The 22,105-nt window shown below is 52.5% G+C and overlaps 1 protein-coding gene across 4 annotated transcripts in view; it reads left to right on the forward strand.

Annotated features, from left to right (window-relative positions):
• LOC142488386 (uncharacterized) overlaps nt 1-22,105 on the forward strand; it is a 508,298-nt gene that overhangs the window by 433,727 nt on the left and 52,466 nt on the right. The window contains exon 1 of one of the 4 annotated variants that reach the window (XM_075588857.1): nt 8,781-9,236. The exons of 2 other annotated variants lie outside the window; for them this stretch is intronic. The gene's annotated coding sequence lies outside the window, so the exon portion shown is untranslated. Of the gene's footprint in view, nt 1-8,780; nt 9,237-14,205; nt 15,512-22,105 lie in introns of those variants that run through there. One more of the 4 variants, XM_075588860.1, reaches the window with a different exon arrangement.

The raw sequence follows: 22,105 nt of genomic DNA on the forward strand, positions 1-22,105 counted from the left end.
AGAGAGATGGGAGATGCAGGGGGGGGGGAGAGAGATGGGAGATGCAGGGGTGGGGGGAAAATGCAGGGGTGGGGGGAGAGAGATGGGAGATGCAGGGGTGGGGGGAAAATGCAGGGGTGGGGGGAAAATGCAGGGGTGGGGGGAGAGAGATGGGAGATGCAGGGGTGGGGGGAGAGAGATGGGAGATGCAGGGGGGGGGGAGAGAGATGGGAGATGCAGGGGTGGGGGGAAAATGCAGGGGTGGGGGGAGAGAGATGGGAGATGCAGGGGTGGGGGGAAAATGCAGGGGTGGGGGGAGAGAGATGGGAGATGCAGGGGTGGGGGGAAAATGCAGGGGTGGGGGGAGAGAGATGGGAGATGCAGGGGTGGGGGGAAAATGCAGGGGTGGGGGGAGAGAGATGGGAGATGCAGGGGGGGGGGGGTAGAGACCTGTGCGGCACAATTTTTAAAAATATTTATGGGGGGTGGAAGTCTTTTAAAAATGTATTGGGGCGGCGGGTATTTTTATTATGTATTGCGGGGTGGGGTTTTTTGGTATGTATTTTGTGGGGGGATTGAGTGAACAGAGTGGGGTAATTGATGGAAGGTAGGGGTGAGTGAGAGGAGAGAGGGGGAGTGAGTGAGGAAAGGAGGGAGTAAGACAGGGGAGATAAATACATGCGAGGCGGAAGTGGGGAAGAGTGAGTGAGACGGAGGGGAGACAGAAATTCATGGGTAGAGGGTGGAAAATAAAGGGGGCTCGTGAGGTGTGAAATTAACCTAAGGCCTCAGACATGGTGATAAGAAGAGCGCTGATCAGCGCTGACGCTCATGCTCTCCTGCTCAAGCAGGAGCTTTTTTGTGTCCTTGCATGAGCGTCAGTGTGCGCACTTGTGAGCCGGGTGGGAGTCAGGCGGGAGGCGGGGCTAGCGCGCCGACGTCACGGACTGCCATTGGCTTTTGGCAGTCATGTGACCGGCCCTGCGCTTCCCTCAGCGGGAAAACGTAAATTTGTCTGTCGGCTGCAATTCCACACGCCTCCGCACGCCTGCGGAAGCGCCGTCTAAAGCCATGTTGATAGGGATAATGTTTCCCCTCAGCGTGGTTCAGCACGGTCTTTTGGACCATGCCCCCCCCCCCCCCCGCCGGGCGCGCGTGCCACAGTAAAGACTGGGGACTCAGCCTTATGGTGATGAGGCATCATGTGATGCCTCATTGTCATGGCAACATGTCACCGCCTGGTGTTAGTGTCTTGTTGTCATGGCAACGGGGGGCGTGACGTGATGTACATTGTTTTATAAATATTTTTTTTAAGTGTCCCGGTTTTTCATTTTGAAAATCTGGTCACCCTAAGTATAAGGGCTGCAGCGTGTGTGCCACAGAGACAGGCTGCTGCAGTATAACGCTGAGTATAAGGGCTGCAGCGTGTGTGCCACAGAGACAGGCTGCTGCAGTATAACGCTGAGTATAAGGGCTGCAGCGTGTGTGCCACAGAGACAGGCTGCTGCAGTATAACGCTGAGTATAAGGGCTGCAGCGTGTGCCACAGAGACAGGCTGCTGCAGTATAACGCTGAGTATAAGGGCTGCAGCGTGTGTGCCACAGAGACAGGCTGCTGCAGTATAACGCTGAGTATAAGGGCTGCAGCGTGTGCCACAGAGACAGGCTGCTGCAGTATAACGCTGAGTATAAGAGCTGCAGCGTGTGTGCCACAGAGACAGGCTGCTGCAGTATAACGCTGAGTATAAGGGCTGCAGCGTGTGTGCCACAGAGACAGGCTGCTGCAGTATAGCGCTGAGTATAAGGGCTGCAGCGTGTGTGCCACAGAGACAGGCTGCTGCAGTATAACGCTGAGTATAAGGGCTGCAGCGTGTGCCACAGAGACAGGCTGCTGCAGTATAACGCTGAGTATAAGGGCTGCAGCGTGTGTGCCACAGAGACAGGCTGCTGCAGTATAACGCTGAGTATAAGGGCTGCAGCGTGTGCCACAGAGACAGGCTGCTGCAGTATAACGCTGAGTATAAGAGCTGCAGCGTGTGTGCCACAGAGACAGGCTGCTGCAGTATAACGCCGAGTATAAGAGCTGCAGCGTGTGTGCCACAGAGACAGGCTGCTGCAGTATAACGCTGAGTATAAGGGCTGCAGCGTGTGTGCCACAGAGACAGGCTGCTGCAGTATAACGCTGAGTATAAGGGCTGCAGCGTGTGCGCCACAGAGACAGGCTGCTGCAGTATAACGCTGAGTATAAGAGCTGCAGCGCGTGTGCCACAGAGACAGGCTGCTGCAGTATAACGCTGAGTATAAGAGCTGCAGCGTGTGTGCCACAGAGACAGGCTGCTGCAGTATAACGCTGAGTATAAGGGCTGCAGCGTGTGTGCCTCAGAGACAGGCTGCTGCAGTATAACGCTGAGTATAAGAGCTGCAGCGCGTGTGCCACAGAGACAGGCTGCTGCAGTATAACGCTGAGTATAAGGGCTGCAGCGTGTGTGCCACAGAGACAGGCTGCTGCAGTATAACGCTGAGTATAAGGGCTGCAGCGTGTGTGCCACAGAGACGGGCTGCTGCAGTATAACGCTGAGTATAAGGGCTGCAGCGCGTGTGCCACAGAGACAGGCTGCTGCAGTATAACGCTGAGTATAAGGGCTGCAGCGTGTGTGCCACAGAGACAGGCTGCTGCAGTATAACTCGTGAGTATAAGGGCTGCAGCGCGTGTGCCACAGAGACAGGCTGCTGCAGTATAAAGCTGAGTATAAGAGCTGCAGCGTGTGTGCCACAGAGACAGGCTGCTGCAGTATAACGCTGAGTATAAGGCCTCGGTCCCGCTGCGCTCGTTGGCGCGGGCGGCAATGTCGCGAGTTCCCCACCAGCAGGGGAATCCTCGCGAGCCGGTCCCCACTGGCTGCACAGCTGATCACACGCTGTGGCGCGTCAGCCGCTAGGAGACACCACAGAATGGTGTTTTCTAGCTTCGACGCGTCACGTGGTGTGGCTGTGAGCCAATGGGGAGGGGAGGCTGCGGGAGGAGGAGAGGCTTCGGGGAGCGGGGAGGAGTGTGGAGTGAAAGCAGGTGAGTGCCTGTCTGTATATGTGTGTGCCTGAGTGCCTGTGTGTGTATGTGTGTGCCTGAGTGCGTGCGTGCGTGCCTGCCGCTGTCTGTGTGTGTGTGTGTGTATGCGTGCGTGCCTGTCTGTGTGTGTGTGTGTGTGTGTATGAGTGCGTGCCTGTGTGTGTGTGCGTGAGTGCCTGCATGTGTGTGCGCGCGTGTGTGTGTATGAGTGCGTGAGTGCCTGCCTGTGTATGTGTGTATGTAGAGAGCCCGAGTCCGTGGAGGGAGGGGGGGGGGGAAGAGTAGCGGGTCCCTCCTGCAGCCCGTGGAGGGAGTGGGGGGACAGTAGCAGCTCCCTCCTGCAATCCGTGGAGGGTGGGGGGAGAGTAGCAGCTCCCTCCTGCAGTCCGTGGAGGGAGGGGGGGGGAGAGTAGCGGGTCCCTCCGCTCAAGCCACGCCCCCCCTCCCTGTCAAACCTCCCACCTCCCGCCCACCTCCCGGTCAAACCTCCCACCTCCCGCTCCGGCTCCGGCTCCCTACAGACCGCAGATCGCGGTCTGTGTATCTCAGCGCACCGCCTGTCAGCAGCGCGGGTGCGCTGACTCTGGGAGCGGGGCCTTAGCCTAAGAGCTGCAGCGTGTGTGCCACAGAGACAGGCTGCTGCAGTATAACGCTGAGTATAAGAGCTGCAGCGTGTGTGCCACAGAGACAGGCTGCTGCAGTATAACGCTGAGTATAAGGGCTGCAGCGTGTGCCACAGAGACAGGCTGCTGCAGTACAGTATAACGCTGAGTATGAGCTGCAGCGTGTGTGCCACAGAGACAGGCTGCTGCAGTATAACGCTGAGTATAAGAGCTGCAGCGTGTGTGCCACAGAGACAGGCTGCTGCAGTATAACGCCGAGTATAAGAGCTGCAGCGTGTGTGCCACAGAGACAGGCTGCTGCAGTATAACGCTGAGTATAAGAGCTGCAGCGCGTGTGCCACAGAGACAGGCTGCTGCAGTATAACGCTGAGTATAAGAGCTGCAGCGTGTGTGCCACAGAGACAGGCTGCTGCAGTATAACACTGAGTATAAGGGCTGCAGCGTGTGTGCCACAGAGACAGGCTGCTGCAGTATAACACTGAGTATAAGGGCTGCAGCGTGTGTGCCACAGAGACAGGCTGCTGCAGTATAACGCCGAGTATAAGAGCTGCAGCGTGTGCGCCACAGAGACAGGCTGCTGCAGTATAACGCTGAGTATAAGGGCTGCAGCGTGTGTGCCACAGAGACAGGCTGCTGCAGTATAACGCTGAGTATAAGGGCTGCAGCGTGTGTGCCACAGAGACAGGCTGCTGCAGTATAACGCTGAGTATAAGGGCTGCAGCGTGTGCGCCACAGAGACAGGCTGCTGCAGTATAATGCTGAGTATAAGAGCTGCAGCGTGTGCGCCACAGAGACAGGCTGCTGCAGTATAACGCTGAGTATAAGGGCTGCAGCGTGTGTGCCACAGAGACAGGCTGCTGCAGTATAACGCTGAGTATAAGGGCTGCAGCGTGTGCCCCACAGAGACAGGCTGCTGCAGTATAACGCTGAGTATAAGAGCTGCAGCGTGTGTGCCACAGAGACAGGCTGCTGCAGTATAACGCTGAGTATAAGAGCTGCAGCGTGTGTGCCACAGAGACAGGCTGCTGCAGTATAACGCTGAGTATAAGGGCTGCAGCGTGTGTGCCACAGAGACAGGCTGCTGCAGTATAACGCTGAGTATAAGGGCTGCAGCGTGTGTGCCACAGAGACAGGCTGCTGCAGTATAACGCTGAGTATAAGAGCTGCAGCGTGTGCCCCACAGAGACAGGCTGCTGCAGTATAACGCTGAGTATTAGAGCTGCAGTGTGTGTGCTACAGAGACAGGCTGCTGCAGTACAGTATAACGCTGAGTATGAGCTGCAGCGTGTGTGCCACAGAGACAGGCTGCTGCAGTATAACGCTGAGTATAAGAGCTGCAGCGCGTGTGCCACAGAGACAGGCTGCTGCAGTATAACGCCGAGTATAAGAGCTGCAGCGTGTGTGCCACAGAGACAGGCTGCTGCAGTATAAGGCCTCGGTCCCGCTGCGCTCGTTGGCGCGGGCGGCGGGTCGCGAGTTCCCCACCAGCAGGGGAATCCTCGCGAGCCGGTCCCGGTCCCCACTGGCTGCACAGAGCACTACACGCTGTAGCGCGTCAGCCGCTGGAGACACCAGAGAATGGTGTTTTCTAGCTTTGACGCGTGACGTGTGTGGCTGTGAGCCAATGGGGAGGGGAGGCTGCGGGAGGAGGAGAGGCTTCGGGGAGCGGGGAGGAGTGTGGAGTGAAAGCAGGTGAGTGCCTTTCTCTGTGTGTGTGTCTGAGTGCGTGCCTGTCTGTGTGTGTATGTGTCTGAGTGCGTGAGTGCCTGTCTGTGTGTGTGTGTGCCCGAGTGCCTGCCTCTGTCTGTGTGTGTGTGTATGAGTGCGTGAGTGCCTGCCTGTGTGTGCGCGCGTGTGTGTGTGTATGAGTGTGTGAGTGCCTGTCTGTGTGTGTGTGTGCCCGAGTGCCTGCCTCTGTCTGTGTGTGTGTGTATGAGTGCGTGAGTGCCTGCCTGTGTGTGCGCGCGTGTGTGTGTGTATGAGTGCGTGAGTGCCTGCCTGTGTGTGTGTGCGCGCGTGTATGAATGAGTGCCTGCGTGTGTGTGTTTAAACTTACCTTCCAGCTCCAGCCCGAGTCCGTGGAGGGAGGGGGGGGGAGAGTAGCGGGTCCCTCCGCTCAAGCCACGCCCCCCCTCCCTGTCAAACCTCCCACCTCCCGCCCACCTCCCGATCAAACCTCCCACCTCCCGCCCACCTCCTGCTCCGGCTCTCGCTCCCTACAGACCGCAGATCGCGGTCTGTGTATCTCAGCGCACCGCCTGTCAGCAGCGCAGGTGCGCTGACTCTGGGAGCGGGGCCTTAGCCTAACGCTGAGTATAAGGGCTGCAGCGTGTGTGCCACAGAGACAGGCTGCTGCAGTATAACGCTGAGTATAAGGCCTCGGTCCCGCTGCGCTCGTTGGCGCGGGCGGCAATGTCGCGAGTTCCCCACCAGCAGGGGAATCCTCGCGAGCCGGTCCCCACTGGCTGCACAGCTGATCACACGCTGTGGCGCGTCAGCCGCTAGGAGACACCACAGAATGGTGTTTTCTAGCTTCGACGCGTCACGTGGTGTGGCTGTGAGCCAATGGGGAGGGGAGGCTGCGGGAGGAGGAGAGGCTTCGGGGAGCGGGGAGGAGTGTGGAGTGAAAGCAGGTGAGTGCCTGTCTGTATATGTGTGTGCCTGAGTGCCTGTGTGTGTATGTGTGTGCCTGAGTGCCTGTCTGTGTGTGTGCCTGAGTGCGTGCGTGCGTGCCTGCCGCTGTCTGTGTGTGTGTGTGTGTATGCGTGCGTGCCTGTCTGTGTGTGTGTGTGTGTATGAGTGCGTGCCTGTGTGTGTGTGCGTGAGTGCCTGCATGTGTGTGCGCGCGTGTGTGTGTATGAGTGCGTGAGTGCCTGCCTGTGTATGTGTGTATGTAGAGAGCCCGAGTCCGTGGAGGGAGGGGGGGGGGGAAGAGTAGCGGGTCCCTCCTGCAGCCCGTGGAGGGAGTGGGGGGACAGTAGCAGCTCCCTCCTGCAGTCCGTGGAGGGTGGGGGGAGAGTAGCAGCTCCCTCCTGCAGTCCGTGGAGGGAGGGGGGGGGAGAGTAGCGGGTCCCTCCGCTCAAGCCACGCCCCCCCTCCCTGTCAAACCTCCCACCTCCCGCCCACCTCCCGGTCAAACCTCCCACCTCCCGCTCCGGCTCCGGCTCCCTACAGACCGCAGATCGCGGTCTGTGTATCTCAGCGCACCGCCTGTCAGCAGCGCGGGTGCGCTGACTCTGGGAGCGGGGCCTTAGCCTAAGAGCTGCAGCGTGTGTGCCACAGAGACAGGCTGCTGCAGTATAACGCTGAGTATAAGAGCTGCAGCGTGTGTGCCACAGAGACAGGCTGCTGCAGTATAACGCTGAGTATAAGGGCTGCAGAGTGTGTGCCACAGAGACAGGCTGCTGCAGTATAACGCTGAGTATAAGGGCTGCAGCGTGTGTGCCACAGAGACAGGCTGCTGCAGTATAACGCTGAGTATAAGAGCTGCAGCGTGTGCGCCACAGAGACAGGCTGCTGCAGTATAACGCTGAGTATAAGGGCTGCAGCGTGTGTGCCACAGAGACAGGCTGCTGCAGTATAACGCCGAGTATAAGAGCTGCAGCGTGTGCGCCACAGAGACAGGCTGCTGCAGTATAACGCTGAGTATAAGGGCTGCAGCGTGTGCCCCACAGAGACAGGCTGCTGCAGTACAGTATAACGCTGAGTATGAGCTGCAGCGTGTGTGCCACAGAGACAGGCTGCTGCAGTATAACGCTGAGTATAAGGGCTGCAGCGTGTGTGCCAGAGACAGGCTGCTGCAGTATAACGCTGAGTATAAGGGCTGCAGCGTGTGTGCCACAGAGACAGGCTGCTGCAGTATAACGCTGAGTATAAGAGCTGCAGCGTGTGTGCCACAGAGACAGGCTGCTGCAGTATAACGCTGAGTATAAGGGCTGCAGCGTGTGTGCCACAGAGACAGGCTGCTGCAGTATAACGCTGAGTATAAGGGCTGCAGCGTGTGTGCCACAGAGACAGGCTGCTGCAGTATAACGCTGAGTATAAGGGCTGCAGCGTGTGTGCCACAGAGACAGGCTGCTGCAGTATAACGCTGAGTATAAGGGCTGCAGCGTGTGTGCCACAGAGACAGGCTGCTGCAGTATAACGCTGAGTATAAGGGCTGCAGCGTGTGTGCCACAGAGACAGGCTGCTGCAGTATAACGCTGAGTATAAGAGCTGCAGCGTGTGTGCCACAGAGAGAGGCTGCTGCAGTATAACGCTGAGTATAAGAGCTGCAGCGTGTGTGCCACAGAGACAGGCTGCTGCAGTATAACGCTGAGTATAAGGGCTGTAGCGCGTGTGCCACAGAGACAGGCTGCTGCAGTATAACGCTGAGTATAAGGGCTGCAGCGCGTGTGCCACAGAGACAGGCTGCTGCAGTATAACGCTGAGTATAAGGGCTGCAGCGTGTGTGCCACAGAGACAGGCTGCTGCAGTATAACGCTGAGTATACGGGCTGCAGCGTGTGTGCCACAGAGACAGGCTGCTGCAGTATAACGCTGAGTATAAGGGCTGCAGCGTGTGTGCCACAGAGACAGGCTGCTGCAGTATAACGCTGAGTATAAGGGCTGCAGCGTGTGTGCTACAGAGACAGGCTGCTGCAGTATAACGCTGAGTATAAGAGCTGCAGCGTGTGTGCCACAGAGACAGGCTGCTGCAGTATAACGCTGAGTATAAGAGCTGCAGCGCGTGTGCCACAGAGACAGGCTGCTGCAGTATAACGCTGAGTATAAGGGCTGCAGCGTGTGTGCTACAGAGACAGGCTGCTGCAGTATAACGCTGAGTATAAGAGCTGCAGCGTGTGTGCCACAGAGACAGGCTGCTGCAGTATAACGCTGAGTATAAGGGCTGCAGCGTGTGTGCCACAGAGACAGGCTGCTGCAGTATAACGCTGAGTATAAGGGCTGCAGCGTGTGTGCGGGCCCCTCCTGTACACACGGGCCCCTTATAACACGGGGGAGGAGGGGGAACTATGAGACACATTGGCACACAGCTGTGCAGCGCATTACCAGTATTGTGACTATATGTATATGGGCCTCGCACAGAGGGACACAGTGTGTGTGTATATAGCTGGGGGTATAGGGGTTATTACCAGTATTGTGACTATGTATATGGGCCTCGCACAGAGAGGCACAGGGTGTGTGTATATATAACTGGGGGTATAGGGGTTCGATATAAATACTGTTTTGGCTATTCATAGCCCACACATGTCCCTGCTCACATATACAGCACAGAGTGTGATAGGAAGGGCTGTCCCACTCCCAGCATGCAACCTGATCCTGAGCACAGACTGTCCCACATCCTGAGGGGATCCAGGTCACTCCCACAGGGAAGGACTGAGAGATCACAGGGGCTCCCCCCACCCTCCATAGGAAGTACACACAGTGAGGAGGGGATAAAGTGCACATCTCAGGCACTGAGGGGGGACACACTGAGGAATAGGCTCTGCAGCCTCTAAGTCCCTTTTCCTGTGTCCCCCTCACATTGCCCACCCCCTGCTGCACAGAGATCTTCAGCCTGTGTTATTGGGTAAGTGCTTTCCTCCTCCTCCCTTCCCCTCCCTTCCGTGACCTGTGCACATTATCCCAGTGCTGCTCTGAGCTTCCTTACACACAGGGGCCTGAGAGGCTGAGCCTCTGATAGTGAGGGGGAGCCTCTGGCACTGGGGGGGTTACTCCTCCTGTATCACAGGGACTGGGAGATAATGGGGGTTATTTTACATTGGGAATTAACATTAGGAATCAGTGAGGATAAGATTGGGAAAGTTATTAAATAGAGTTAGAAAGTAATTAGATTGAGGGAGTATTGGTTGGAGTTTAACTCCTTCATTACCACAGGGGCCAGCATCATGTGTGAGTTATGGGCTATAGCTTCTCTGTGTGAGGCTGACCCGTTTGCCCGGGGACAGTCCTGGTCTGACTTTATGTTCTGATGTCCCAAATATCTGCGATCGCTTATTCTCAGACGCACGGCTTGACCATTAACCTTGTTCACGGATGAAGTTCTGACCCCCCCTCCCCCCCAGACAAAGCTTAAATGCCCTCATCTCACTCCCTAAAAATTAACCTCTTTGAGTGCCAGCCCGAGACTTGGACAGTAAAAGAGGAAGTATCATCCGAGCTGAAGCAGAAAGAGGAAGTAAGCAGTCTGAAACGCACAATAAACTATATACTGGAAGTTTCAGACTATGTAAGCATAATTACAGCAACAATAGACATTTTTTACTATGAGACAAATTAACCCCTTACATGCCTAGTCACAAAATAGAGGAAAAAGAAGGAGCACACAGGAGACTTGTTTTGAGTTTGAAAAAACATCAATAAAGTATTCACAGCATCAGAGCTAATAAAGGTAACGTTTCAGGGAAGGACTGAGAGATCACAGGGGCTCCCCCCACCCTCCATAGGAAGTACACACAGTGAGGGTGATAAAGTGCACATCTCAGGCACTGAGGGGGGGGGGGGGGGACACACAACACAGAGTATATCACCAGACCGCACTACACACATAGCACAGAGTATGTCACCAGACCGCACTAAAGACGGTGGGGATGGGGGTGAGATTGTCACTATGTTTCTCACCAGCCCACAGCCAGCACCACGTGCAGCTCTCACCAGGGGGCGCTCACCGCACCTTGCTTGGGAGCCCACCAGGGGTCACTGTAACATATGAGCTCAGGAGAAGCTGGTTAGAGGCGCTCTGGCCCCTCCTCTTCCCTCTCTATGGTCCCTCTGCTGCAGCCGATGTCCTGGTGTGTGAGATCTGATTCCGGCAGGAAACACTGACCCTGAGCACAGACTGTCCCACATCCTGAGGGGGGAATCCAGGTCACTCCCACAGGGAAGGACTGAGAGATCACAGGGGCTCCCCCCACCCTCCATAGGAAGTACACACACACACACGAAAATAAATAATCAGTGAGTAAAAAGTCAGTGTTTCCCCAGGCCCTCCTTTATATAAGTATAGCCATGCATAATAATGGCATATTGCTTTCCTCTCTGTTGGCAGTAAGTCCTGGTAAGAACAGGTATGCCAGCAGTAGTTATGGAGGTTTTCCCTCATCCAATGGTGAGGTGCCCTGTGTATGGAGGGGAGTGGCTGTATGCTCTGGGTCCCTGGATAGTGACATCAGGGATGCGTCTGCCTCCTGAAGTATATAAGGCACAACACAGTTAGTTTTGTTTGGGTTACAGCAGCTGTAGAAAGCTGTTGGAAAGTGGATTATCCTGCATAAGGGATTGTGAGAACACTTTGTGACCCTAGTGATGTAAATAGCGGTCCAGGTTGACCAATTAGCCTGTCAAGCCACTCTGTGTCCAGGGACCTGGCGCAGAGAAGGGTCTCCCTAGGAGAAGAGGGAACCCCACTTCAAATCAGGAGGGCATACCTTGCAAAGGGACAGCACGGAGGGATGTGCGGCTAGAGCCGGCAGCTGCATGTGGCAGTCTGCCACATCACCGTCAACAATAAAGATGCCCTGTTTAAAGATACCCCCACTGTGTGAGTGTGAAATTCCTTGCAAGTGGATGGCACCACCGAGAAGGAGTTCCTCACCAGGACCATCTCCCTGCGGAAGCATAGATCCTGATGAGGTGGAGGCGCTGCACATGATGTAAGTTGGACTCGCACCCACTACCTCAGCCCCCTGTCTGTTGATTATCCCCTACCAACATCAAGCAGGAGACTCAGGAGTCCTGTTGCCTACAGGTGCACCATCAGACACGAACACGTAATGGGGACTGTTTAGATCACCCGGGCCAATGTGAGATTGGGGGGGGGGATAAACCCATTACATTTGGAGGCGCTGCTGAGATGGTACACATATCAACAGGACAGGCTTTTGCTAGACTCGCTAGGAAACAGGGAAAGTGTATACTGCCACTTTGTGCTGTGTTGTGAAGGAACCGCAGGGAGACCCTGGGAACCTGAGAGGAGTAAGTGGGTCTGGAGAGGGGCTATAGCTGTCCGAGTCACCTTGAGGGAGCGCTAGGGGTAGGACGCCTGAAGGGATAGACTGGTAACTAGGTCAGGAATCCTGGAGAGGGTCTGCACTAGGCTGACCAAGAGAGGTAGACGCCCAAGTACTGCATGGGAGCCCCAGAGTACTCTAGCCATTCCAGATCACTGACCAAAGGGAGCGCAGACTGGGAGGAAGGAGATACAGTAGACACTGAGAGAGTGAGCCTAGCCTGAGGTAGTGCAACACGAGTTGAACGTATGTTAGGTACACGAGGTGGTGCACCAGGCATGTTTATTGTACGGATGTGGTAGCTGCCCAGCAGAGCGGAGCTCCATGTACAGTAATCCAGTATACCGTGAACAAGAAGTGACCGTCGGAATGGAGGATCTGCAAGGAGCAGAAGGTCCAGGATGTCGGGAGGAGGAAGGAGAACAAGCTACAGGAGAGACTCTTGTGTGTTTGTTATGGAATGGCGTGAAAGCCGTGACTGCGCCGTGTTTGTCATGCTTTTGTTCTCGGGATGATACCCCTGAGAATAGTGAGGACGACAGCCTTGTGCGATGGGAGGAACGAAATGGACTTTGTTACACACCAATTAGCAAGCAGCCAGACGCTACCTCAAATACAAGCAAGGACAGTGCTTACCAAAATGGCGGTTCCCGCGTTCCCGTGACACCGCGTGGGCCAGCTGCAGAAAGTCTTGAAACTCTGCAGTTTGCAAATTGTTGGCCAGGATTGGCGGCAACGAGGAAACTCCACCCAGTTGAGGAGTTTGGCGCGAAAGCTGGAGCCGCGCCCTCATGGACGATGACTCACTCAGCCCCAGTGCTGGGTCAGCCTACAAAGCAGAGAGACATCCCCCTAGTTTCAACCAGGGGGAGTGGTCTAAAGTTCCACCGGATGCTGATGGAGGAAGTGGGGGGAAGGACAGCTCAACCATCCCCTGCACTTCAGTTGCGAAGAGCCATCGATCACTACAGACCACTAGGCAGAGTGCTCCCGTTGGTGACCATGGCTGAGCAAGCGGAGAAAGTGGAACAGAATCCCTTAATATCAACCCACCCCTACTCGGCTCCAGGAGGCGTCCTGATCATCCGAGTGGAAGGTGTGGAGACCGTTGTCTGTCTCTGCCTGCAGTGCAGACTGCCTGGTGGAGCCGTGGGCAGTGAGGCTCGATGCCCTCACTGTAGCCTGCAGTACATGTGGCCCATGACAACTTTTGTGCCGATACAAACTGTAGGGATGAGACATCCTACCCCGACGTCGGCAACGGAGCTTCCAGGTGCCCTATGGAGGGAAAGTGCAGATCCCGTGGAGCCGGAACCCGACCGGGTTCGCAAGCCGGAGAAGCCCAGTCATCGCAAAGGTGACCGGAAAGGAGCCCATAGACGGTCCCCTACCGGAATACCCCGACCGAACTGCAAAATAGAGTCCTCAGACGAGGAGTGTGCCAGGCTGGCAGAGGCACAGGACTTGCTGGAGGAGTACCATGCTACTGGTATTCCGTGGCGAGATGCCATTCCCCGTGGTGTGGAGACACGAAGCCATGTGTCTCCAGTGCCGCGACAACCCGATCGCCGGAGTCCCACTGCCGTGGTAACTAGCGGGTCGGAAGGAGGTCGATCTACTCCGACCCTGCGGAGCAGCAGGTTAACTCCGTGCTCACTGCAGATGCCGGAGTTGGAGGCGAGCGACGAGCGGAACCAAGGTCAAGCTGGACCGCGCAGCAGAAGGGTGTTGCCGGATATCCTCGTGGAGGAAGAGGTCTCGATTGGGGACCCAACCCAAGATGGCGTCGCAGCACGTGCGGACCCCGAGACAGTTCCGGACGACCTGAGCGGTGTCGAGTGGGAGGCAGTGGCGCCTCTACAGTCGAACAGTGGGAGTCGATCCCCTACGGACAGTCGACGGGGTGGGCCCTCGAATCGGAGAACGAGAGGATCCACTGCCGAAGAATCGAGCGGACATTGTGGTGCACGTGAGTCTGATGTTGAGGAGCAGGCCGTGACCCTGCCGGCACCTATCGTCCATTCACGTCCCCGAACCCCGTCCATCCCCAGGGTTAGCCCCAAGGCCCTAGTTCAAATCCCTGTCCCTGTCACCTGTTCCTTTGGGCCGACGTCTAGTCTGGGTATGTCAGGAGATTCCCGGGGTCCTATCACCGAACGGACTGGAAGCCTGGACTGGGGAACATCTGATGATGGATCGGAGGGTGGAGGGAGAGTTTTATCCAGAGGTTCCATTGTTACCGTGCTGAGTCGTGAGGGCGGACACTGGTCGCAGCGCAAGGAAATGGTTGCGAGATCTGAGGGTACTTCAGGGGTATCCTCGGGCGGGCCTGATGATGAAGAAGAGCCACTAGAGCCTAACTCCGAGGAAGTAAGGGAGACTAGGTGGTGGGCACCGTTATACGAGGGGTATGTCGCCTGGCTCGACCGCACCCATTTTCTGCTAGAAAAGGGGGGGGGGGGGTTGACCACTGGTGGGCGCCCGGAGATTTTGATGATGAGGCATATCTTAGGGCCCTAAGGGTAAGATGGGATTGCATCCAAGGAGGCCTTATTACCCCAAAGGGATTAGAAGGGTTGGATGACCCGGTAGATTCAGATGAGCCCCTGTCATGGGTGTTGCCAGGAGCGGCTGGGCAAAGTAGATTGACCAGGACTTGCCGAGCTGAACGGGCTATCGCAGCCCAGTATAAAAGATCACATGGGCTCGAATACCCGTATGTACCTGAACCTCTAATGAGAGAGATCGAGGAGAACCAAGAGAGGTGGCTCAAAAATGATATCGAGTACTATATTGTTAACAAGGGAGGAGCTATTAAGAGTGTCCAGGCGGAGCAGAGGGTTTCCCAACTCATGCGGGTCTGGAAGATAGGACGCAGTGTGTATATGCATAAGGTGGTATACTGTAATGAGCGGGGGTTATCACGAGAGTACAGTATAACCGTTCATGATGCAGCGGGGCGGGAGGTGAGAAAGCCAGACCCTCGACACTATTATTAGGTCCGCAACGAGTGGTCTGCCTTTACTCTTTGCTGCTTATTGCTGGTCGGTGAGCGGGTGTTGTCATTATTATGAAAAGTGATGATGTTAAAACTAAGTTGTGTGTTCTTTTTCAGTGTTTCCTGGAGCAAGGTACACAAAATTTAGGACCCAGCCGGGACGGTGGGGATTCACCAGGGGGAGTATATAGCCATGCATAATAATGGCATATTGCTTTCCTCTCTGTTGGCAGTAAGTCCTGGTAAGAACAGGTATGCCAGCAGTAGTTCTGGAGGTTTTCCCTCATCCAATGGTGAGGTGCCCTGTGTATGGAGGGGAGTGGCTGTATGCTCTGGGTCCCTGGATAGTGACATCAGGGATGCGTCTGCCTCCTGAAGTATATAAGGCACAACACAGTTAGTTTTGTTTGGGTTACAGCAGCTGTAGAAAGCTGTTGGAAAGTGGATTATTCTGCATAAGGGATTGTGAGAACTCTTTGTGACCCTAGTGATGTAACTAGCGGTCCAGGTTGACCAATTAGCCTGTCAAGCCACTCTGTGTCCAGGGACCTGGCGCAGAGAAGGGTCTCCCTAGGAGAAGGGGGAACCCCACTTCAAATCAGGAGGGCATACCTTGCAAAGGGACAGCACGGAGGGATGTGCGGCTAGAGCCGGCAGCTGCATGTGGCAGTCTGCCACATCACCGTCAACAATAAAGATGCCCTGTTTAAAGATACCCCCACTGTGTGAGTGTGAAATTCCTTGCAAGTGGATGGCACCACCGAGAAGGAGTTCCTCACCAGGACCATCTCCCTGCGGAAGCATAGATCCTGATGAGGTGGAGGCGCTGCACATGATGTAAGTTGGACTCGCACCCACTACCTCAGCTACCTGTCCTGATGACATCCCCTAACAACATCAAGCGGGAGACTCAGGAGTCCTGTTGCCTACAGGTGCACCATCAGACACGAACACGTAATGGGGACTGTTTAGATCACCCGGGCCAATGTGAGATTGGGGGGGGGGGGGATAAACCCGTTACATAAGTAATATCCAGTTACAATGGGCAGTGCTTACTTCTCCATAGGGGCTTCCCTGTGTGTCTCTTATACTCCTAGAATATGAAGGTATAGGAGGAGGACACAACGGACTTGCAGCCAATTTTATTAAAGCAAAGAGAGCCAACGTTTTGGCTGGACTCAGCAGCCTTTATCATAATGGGGGATACAAATGTGTAATGCTAGAGACCAATAACAGAAAGGAATATTCCTTTATAGGGAGAGAGAGGGAGACGGGGGGAGAGATAGGGAGACGGGGGGAGAGAGAGACGGAGAGACAGGGAGAGGGAGGGAGGGAGAGACAGGGAGGGAGGGAGAGGGAGACAGGGAGGGAGAGGGAGAGAGACAGGGAGGGAGGGAGAGGGAGAGACAGGGAGGGAGGGAGAGACCGGGGGGGAGAGACAGGGGGAGAGAGACAGGGAGAGGGGGAGACAGGGGGAGAGGGAGACGGGGAGAGAGAGAGTGAGAGACAGGGGGAGAGAGAGAGGGGGAGAGAGACGGGGGGACGGAGAGAGAGACAGGGGGACAGGGAGAGAGAGACAGGGGGACAGGGAGAGGGAGACAGAGAGAGGGAGACAGGGGGGGAGAGAGGGAGACGGGAGAGAGGGAGACCAGGGGGAGAGAGAGAGGGAGACCAGGGGGGGAGAGAGAGGGAGACAGAGGGAGAGGGTGAGACAGGTATGATACTGGGTGTGTGTTCCCTGGGTGTGTGTACTGGGTGTGTGTTCCTAGATGGTGAACTCACCACTACGGTAAGGTATGTGTACACAAAAACACCAGGAACTATAAGCATATAGAGTACCCTAGGTAGTACCAAAATGTCCTAAAATCCATAATGTGGAAAACATGTAGCAAGCACGTAACTCACTTTTAAAGCTGCAACGTCCATGTAATCCAGAGATGGGGGGTCCTTGAATGAGCCTCCGTCCAGTGGGTAATAGTAACAAATAGAGGGGAAGTAGCAGAGCGCTACAGCAAGTATCCCAAAGTGAATAAAAAGGAGAGTGTGTATCCCATAAAAAATTATTGTTTAATTGTCATGGAGACAAAAAAGGCCCAAGAAGCCCCACCAACGTTTCACACTTCACAGAGCGCTTTATCAACGTATACATATCCAACTTTATTAACACATTTATAGGAACACACTGAGGTAATTAACCAATACACATAGCACAAATGCAGTCTGCCCTAGGTGATTAATAGATATTTTTTTTTCTGATTAGCTCACTTTGTTATCATATATTTTTATTCAATATACATTTTTTTATTGTTTTGTGTATGTTTTTTACACAATAAAACATACACAAAACAATATATATGTAATATACATTTGATAATGTGGGATTGGAGATAATTTAATTCCTTCAATTTTAGGGGAATTGGGAAGGTTTGGAAAAGAGATGGCAACCTCAGGAGCAAATTCATTTTTATTGAATGGATTCTACCTATCCACAATATCCCATATACATTCCACCTGTTGAGATCCCCTTTTAATGACTTTTGGGGTAGTTTGCTGCATATAGGGTTTGGTAATCATTTGTGACACCCCTAGATATTTGATTGATTGTGGTTTTTACTTGAAGTTCACTTTTAAGTCAAAATTTATGGAAAATAGGTCCACCACATCTTGTTTAAAGTATATATTTAAGGCTTCTGATTTGGAGTTGTTGAATTTGAAACCTGATCTACTATGGAAAACGGATTAATATACTGAATAGGTTTGGAAGTGAGGTCAGTGACTTCAAGGATATCATCTGCAAATATGGCAAGTTTGTGGGACTGATCTCCAACCTGAATGCCAGATACATCTGGGTTGTTCCTAATATTTGTTGCCAGAGGCTCTATACAGAGGGCGAAAATCAACGGAGAGAGTGGGCATCCTTGTCTAGTGCCATTTTAATATCAAGCCTGTCTGATGGGATACCTTAGCAAATTATTTTGGCCGTTGGGCCGTTGTAAAGAGACAGAACCACTTTCAGAAAGCCCCCTCCGAACCCAAAGGCCCTCACGGTAGATATCATATAGGGCCAGTCCTCCCTATCAAAGGCCTTCTCAGTGTCAAGTCCCAACAGCTGTGAGGGGCTGTTATTTTTCTTTGCTATATCCACCAGGTTAATCACTGTTCCAGTGTTGTCCACAGCCTATCTTCCCTGGATAAAACCCACCTGGTCTAGACTAATCAGGGAGGGGAGAATCGTGTTTAGTATATTAGCCAGTATCTTAGAGAATCTTTATATCTACATTTATTAGGGATATTGGTCTGTAACTAGTACAGCAAAGGGGGTCCTTACCTTCTTTATGGATTAAAGAAATAGAAGCTTCCAGCATATTTGGGAAGGAGCCATCCTCCAGCACATCGTTGCACATGTGCTGCAAGTGAGGGCCAGGATAGCCGCAAATTTTTTATAGTAAAAGTTGGTGAAAATATCAGGTTTGGGAGTCTTGGAGGCTTTGAGATTCTTTATAACCTGTAACACTTCCTCTATGGAAATCTTTTGATTTAATGCTGCAGCCGTGGCCCCTTTTATTCTAACACTTCATCGATATTTTCCGGTGACTTTTTCTGAATGCCACGCGCTTCGCCGTGTTCGTGCCGTATTCATGTCGCAATCATGCCGGCGTCATCCGCGCTTGATCTGTTTAATGAGAATGTTTTGGATTTAATTGGTTGTAATTCTTCACGTATCCGCCAGGTTGCAGATATTCATGAATTGTAATGCGCATGCGCTTCTTTAATGTGTCGACTTGCAGGTGTTTAAAAAATACCACAGTGGTACTGAAGAAGTTGTACAACATTGTATCTATTTAGGCGTTTCATATTAAAAACTAAATTCAAAGTGTCTGGTGTTCTATTCCATTGTCCAGAGAGATCCAGAGATGAGTACACCACTGCAGTCTGTGTTAAAAAAGGCCAACATAATGTACGCTTATTTAATATGGTCAGCAATTAGTTCAGCAGATGATAAGATGGCCACAGTTGGTCAAATGTATCAATATTTTATTGAAAATTATGACTTTTACAAATTTTCACCAGATGCTCTGGGGTGAAAGCGTGCGATAAGGAAAAAGTTATGTATCGATCCACGTTTTTTTCGTATTGCTCCTGCACCCGGAGTTACAGGAGGAGGGTATTGGTGTGTTGCCCCTGAATTTTCCAGTATCTTTGATCATGTGACCATCACGAACAAGATAAAGACTAAACATTTGTATTACTGTTTTTATTATTATAAATGGGCATTATTCATGATCAAGAAGGCTTACATTTTATTCATTGGTTACATGTCACGCTGCACTCACCACGGACAAGGAAGGAACCCGGAACTGAGGTGAAAAGGGTAATACTTGCACCCACAGCTGCGGGGGCACGCCTGGAAGGTGGATAGTAGGCGTCTGGAACTGCACGGGAGATAAGGTATAAGTTCAGATACTCGCCGGATACTTGGGCAGTTCCAGTAGAATCGTCGGTGCCGAGAGCCTAGGGTTTGGAGCCGGGAGGTAGGTTGGAATCCGTAAGCCGAGGTGGAGGATAGGAGAGTTCGGGAGGTCAGAGGGCAAGCCAGAGGTCGAAGTCCAGAGCGGGTCCGCAGTCAAGCCGGTTCAGTACACGGGAGATCACTAGAAGACGCAGAGACAAGGCACTAAGGCAGGCACGACCGTGGGTAACGCAGGTCACACAAAGCTATGCTCAGCCAAAGAAGGAATGGCTGAGCAGGGTATAAATGAGAACAGAGCCCAATGGGAAGAGGGGGAGGGACGGAGGAGCGGCCCCATGGGAGGCAAGGATAGGTGAGGGAAAGTGCCACAGCTGATTTGCTTGACGCGTGGCTTGTGGGCGGTGCACGCGCGGGAGAAGTGCGCGCGGCCTGAGCTTGGGGCGGGAGCGCCTCCTGCAGAAGGGCAGAAAGGTCTGTGAGTACGCGCGCATGCGCGTGTCCCGTGGCAGCCGCGGGGAGGAGTGAGGGTCCTGCTCGCGGCGGTGAACCCGTGGAGCCGGAGCGCGCCGGTTAAGTTGTGTCACGGGGGAACCCTCTTTGGGAGAGGTGTTCGCCGAGGCCTTACATTACATTTTTATTCATAATCAGATTAACATTCAATTCGAGAAGGGTTTATCACAAGTGCGCATGCGTTACCGTAAACAAAGCCTCAAAGGGTTGGGGGGGTCATCATAATGGATTAGTGTAACAGGGGACTTATCCCTGTTCACAAATGTGCCTCCAATCCAGCAGTGTGGTGGTTAACTGCTGGTAGGCAATTAACTAACACCACCTGGCTGATTACAGGAGTTAGAAAAAGCCTGCCTCTGAGACAGGAAGAGAGATTCCTTAGTCCACAACTGGGCTGAACCCAGGAAGGACAGATGTCTTGAGGGGCAAGCTGACAACAAGACAAAGGGGATAAGATTCTAAACCTGGAGCCGGACATTGCCTTAGCACATAAGGGTGCGGATCCAAGAGAGCAGAGAAGCTTCCCCTACAGCAGCCCAGCTAACGGATAAGACTTTTCGTATAAGACTATTATCTATGTCTATGTATATTGATAAATGTCTCTATGATTTGGGCTGGTGAATCGCTGTACTGAACTGTAGATAAGAAGTTGAAATAGTACTTTAGCCGTGTGTGCGGGGGCGAGAGGGAGAGCGCTGTATGCGCCGAAATGTTTTACTGTAACACGCCTATGCGTTTCAACAATGTTCAAATGAGACATACAGTACTGTACGGTACACGCATACTATAAAGAGTATGAAAACAAGTAAAAGTACCGATTACAAAATACTGTATAGAAATGTGATCATTTTATATTCGAAGACGCAACGCTATATATTTGTAATACTGTATACTGTACTGTAAATCCTCCATTTTCCAAATACTGCGCACGCACATTCAGACATAATGCATTAGACATGCATTAGACTTTTAAGACAACAGCTCGCGAACGCCCACTTGTGTTTTTAGACGGTATTGCAGAATAGCAGACAGCGCTAAAAATCCGAGCGCTACGGAAAAAAAGAAAATATACCGCATCTGGCAACGGTGAGCAGACCGCCGCGGATCCGACCGCATTAGGATAAAGGCGGCCGCAGCTGTATGTGGTCTTGCGGTGTGATACCCGAGAGGTATGCCATTTTCAAAAAGGACGCAATGTTTTCCTCCACTTGAGCAGATGTACAGACCGTCTTCCCTGCATATAGGTTGGCATAGTAGTCCTAGAATTTTTTTGCTATTGGTGTGGGATTGGAAGTCAGAGTTCCAGACCTTTCTCTAATAGAGTGGATATTATAGCTAGAATTTTTTTATTTCTAAGTTTGGCTGCCAACATCGAGTCCGGCTTGTTGAATTTCACAAAAAATGATCTTTTAGTTAATTTCAGGGATTGTTCTGCTTGAGATACCAGGCAAATGTTACGTTCCACCCAGTTTAAACTTTGGAGAACAGAAACCGAATTATTTATTTTATGAAGAGATGAGAGCGAGTCTCTTATTCTGGAGGGATTTTTTTTTTCATAGTCTTTCTAAGCTTATTAGATACCCTCGGATTGTTGTCTTGTGGTCGCCCCACAGAGAAGTTTGTAAGTCTACTGATCCTACATTGGTGCGGAAATAATGTCCTAGTTCTAAGGCTACTTTAGATACATTTCTGGGATTTTAACCAAGCCCTTGGTAAGTCTCCAATTAGCTCCTCTTTTGGGCAAGTCTAGGTAATTTTGATTGGGGCATTGTTTGACCAGGAGATATTATGTATGTTGGATTTGGAAACAATACTTAGTAGGGTGGCTGGGACGAAGATGTAGTCAAACCTTGAGTAGAATAGATAGGGGGCAGAGTAGAAGGTGTAGTCCTTCACACTTCGGTTATCTTCTCGCCAGGCATTTACCAGATTCAAAGCCCTCAACCAACCTAAGGAATGCTAACAAAAAATCTCTTATCGGGTTGAGTCTCAGGAGATGAGGTTTTGTGGCCAGTTTAAAGTCGCCTCCAATTATTATGCTACCCTTGGCCACAATGTTGAGTGTTTTAAAAAACCCATTTAGAAACTGAGCGCTTCTTTCATTTTGTACATATATATATATTTCCTAGTGTGATAGTTTTGACAAAACAATGATCCTACTAGTATTATAAATCTGCCCTCATTATCCTTTTTGATTACATTGGGAACAAATGGTGTGCTGCGGTTGAAAAAAATCGCCACCCCTCTCTTTCTGACCGAGGCTGAGGAGTGGTAAAATTGCTGAAATTGTTTATCGCAATACTTTGGAGATGCTGAGTTTTACGTATCCCCGTCATTGTTTTAAAGGCTGAGAGAGAACCTTCTTTTGTTTGGGCTGTTAAAACCTTTAATGTCTACTGATATTATTTTTAAAGACTTGACTGGAGAGGTATATGTATATGTATGTATGT

Source organism: Ascaphus truei, chromosome 2, assembly GCF_040206685.1.
Source record: "Ascaphus truei isolate aAscTru1 chromosome 2, aAscTru1.hap1, whole genome shotgun sequence".
Taxonomy (NCBI): Eukaryota; Metazoa; Chordata; class Amphibia; order Anura; family Ascaphidae; genus Ascaphus; species Ascaphus truei.